Source organism: Triticum dicoccoides, chromosome 3B, assembly GCF_002162155.2.
Source record: "Triticum dicoccoides isolate Atlit2015 ecotype Zavitan chromosome 3B, WEW_v2.0, whole genome shotgun sequence".
NCBI classification, from domain to species: Eukaryota; Viridiplantae; Streptophyta; class Magnoliopsida; order Poales; family Poaceae; genus Triticum; species Triticum dicoccoides.
In genome coordinates, this window is record NC_041385.1 from 159369317 (window position 1) to 159372570 (window position 3254).

General features: G+C 45.5%; 1 long non-coding RNA gene across 1 annotated transcript; it reads right to left on the reverse strand.

Annotated features, from left to right (window-relative positions):
• Nucleotides 1–662: 662 nt before the first annotated feature.
• LOC119281041 lies at nucleotides 663–2437 on the reverse strand. Its single transcript, XR_005138253.1, has 3 exons — nucleotides 2341–2437; nucleotides 1800–1996; nucleotides 663–921 (listed from the first exon to the last, which is right to left on the reverse strand). It is a non-coding gene; the product is annotated as an uncharacterized LOC119281041 (long non-coding RNA).
• Between the last annotated feature and the right edge of the window lie 817 nt (nucleotides 2438–3254).

Consider the following 3254-nt stretch of genomic DNA (forward strand, 5'->3'; position numbering starts at 1 on the left):
TTTTATTTTTTACTTTTCGAGAAAATGCGAAAAATTCCTTTTTTTATAAAACTCACAAAAAATTGGGACTCTTTTAAGGAAAGCTGAGGTTTTTACAGAAATTGAAGCATCTTTTTGAGGAACTTTTTTTGGAACAGATGTCTTTTTTGAAAAAAGAAATTTTGATTATTTTAAGTTTTTGTACAAATTACAATGAAAATATTTTTTTAGAAAAATTGGAACATTTTTGGGAATTTTGAACCTTTTTAAAAGTGTGAACATTCTTTTAAGTGTAAACACATGTAAGACTGTGAACATTTTTAACCTACTTTACTATGTCGAATTTTTCTACAGATAGTTGGTTGTTTGCTTGGAAATAGTACTCCTGACGAAAAAAGGAAGTAACAGTCAGCTCTATGTAAAAAACAATTATGCTGCAGTAATAGAAATAGAAGTTACGAAAGCCTGACCAGTTATTCCTGCCCACTAATTAAATTTGTAGAATTATCAACCATAAGCATTGCATTATTGCATAGGCTAAACTTGACATATATATATATACCACACAGTGCGTCCAAACCTATTTCAGCAAGAGAAAGAACTATTCCTTTAGTTTTACTTGATTTTTGTTAGCAAGTAATTGTTGGAAGTTTAGCCGTGCGTTGCCAGATTTACATGGACCATATAAACCACAGTAAGCTGATGTTAGCTATTAGTATAAATTTGACTCTGCCATGTCTGGATTGCAAAAAAATTCATGAGCTTACCTGAGTACAATGCCGCTGGTCCAGCTTCTTGGTGGAAGCCAGATGTGGTCTTGTTGCTGGAGCTGGACTACTCACTGGGACATGATTCTTCAGATGACTTTCCGCTGTTGGACACTCTCGCTGGATTGGCACAACGACTTGTCTGGCCTCATGAGGATAGCACTTGTCGTCGAGTCTGGAGCATCATACCATTCTTATGTTAAAACCCCCAAAGCTAAGATAAGATATATAGAAATCCTAAGAGTATGTGTCAAAACGACCTGATCATGAATTACAAAATCTGTTCCAAGGGGAAAATCAGTAAGAAGAATGCAGTTTTGTGTTAATTACTTCCTTGCATCAATTTAAACTACTAACTGCTGCAGCTAGTTTCACAAAGGAAAGAAGATGGCAAAATAATACTCCCTTCGTCCCAACATAAATGTCTCAAGCTTAATACAACTTTACAGTACTAAAGCTAATACAAAATTCTGACACTTATTTTGGGACGGAGGGAGTACAAAGTTTCCATCATATAATCATATACGATCTGTTCAAAAGTACCGAGTGTCATTCTTGAAAGAAAAACTGTTCTCACATAGAAAGTGTCTCTCCTATCTCTACCTAATATTAATATATACTTGTCCTCAAAAAATATTAATATATACTTACAATAGTTAAAAGGAGTAAGTATTCTTCCTTCGTTTTCATCGCACACACCTATTTATTTAACTTGTTTACTGCAAATATAAGCACTAACAATGGGCTCCGAACATTATAAAGTACCAATTTCATTACATAATTTCTCTCCATAGCCAAGGCAAGCAAGTTCAACACCACCATGTTTGGTCACCCATTTTGGCTTCTAAATTCGATTGTACCAGCTACATTTTATGTTAAAACATCAAACAAAGTATATCCTTGAAATGAAAGAACAACTTTAACCCGGTGGTCCCGGTAGACACATCAAAGATGATTATTATATAGCACAATGTCGGTGCTTCCCTACACATCATTAAACTATAAATTCAGACGGGGTATAGAATGAAAAAAAAAATAGCATTATCAATAAACCTGGAGTAGCAACAGCTATAAGCAGACCAGCCCGGCGCAAGCGCCGTTCGTGTCCGGCGAGAGCCACGACAGTCACTCGCGTTTCTCTTCCTTGGCCATACCGCGCGCGTTATTCTCTTCGTAGGCCACGCGCGCGTCTTCTGTTGCTAAATTCTGCGGGTAATAGTTTTCCAATAAGATGACACACTGAAATCAACCTGTTAAGGCCAACAAACTGGTTGAGATGTTTTCAGCTCAGGTGTCAACCACTGAACTGAATAAAAAAAAAAGATAATTCCCCTTGCCATGAACACAAGAACAGAGTATAAGAAGTTAATCAGGTGGGGTTCGATCCAATCGTCGCCCCCCGCGCGCATATGCATGTATGTATGCCCATCTCTATGATAAAATTGAATTTTGTTTTTGTCTGGTTTATAGCAGCAGTCACCTCCTCGTCATCTCACTGGGATGGCAGATGCCGAATGCCAATGCCGGCCTACCTATATGTACACCAAAGGATTGTATATTACAATGGTTGGGAATCACCTCACGGCGCTCTCACCTCGCGGTGCCGTAGCAGTGAAGGAATCCCCACAGCAGGGCGGCATTCAGGAGCGTACTGAACACCCATGCCCCGATGCCGCTGCGCCTGCCAGCTGCTGCCCCGCCGAAGTGCATCCACACGACCCCCGCGTGGCACACCAGGTTGCACCCCAGCAGCCCCAGCTGGCAGGCGAGCGCCACTGGCGCCGACCCGCTCCGGGCGGCGCGCGCCGCAGGGAGCCCCGCATTGTTCAGTCAGAACCGGAACCTGAAGGTGACGGCGTGGGCCAGCGTGGAGGCCAGGATGTCCAGCTCCTAGAACGACTACGAGAACTCCAGCCAAAGGAACGCCATGGCCACGGACGCCGCGTGCGCGAACACCTGGGCAGCCGCCCCGCGACGGCGCCGCAACCCATATCCACGCAGCAGGCAACCACCGAGGAACCCAGCCGCAGCTCGCCGGAGCGGCGCCGCTCCTTCTCTCTGCTCTTTTCTTCCATTGCTCTCCCCCTCCTTCCTCTGTTTTTCCTCCTCCCCTCTCTGCTCATCTCCCTCCCTCGTTTCTTCTCTACAGAAGCCCCAACGTCATGGACGATCTGTGCAAGAGGCTGGTCATGGCGCCGGACATCGATCCCGCAGCTCGGCAAAAGGCGGCCATGGATCAGGAGGCGCGCGTGCGCAGTGCAGTATGGGCGGCGCGGAACGAGGAGGTCGAGCGCCACGGACGACCCGTGATGTACCGTTGCTGGCAGAAGGAGAGGGCCATGGATCGTGGTGAGCTCAGGCCGTTGCGGATGAACAAGGGGCGGAGAGAGAAGGAGAATGGAGAGGAAAGAGGAGGCATGTGGGCTGAGGGGAGATCGCCGGCGTGGCCCTCCGCGGCGGCGGGCGGTCTCCCGTGGGTGTGGAATCGGGTGGGAGGGCATCTCTCGC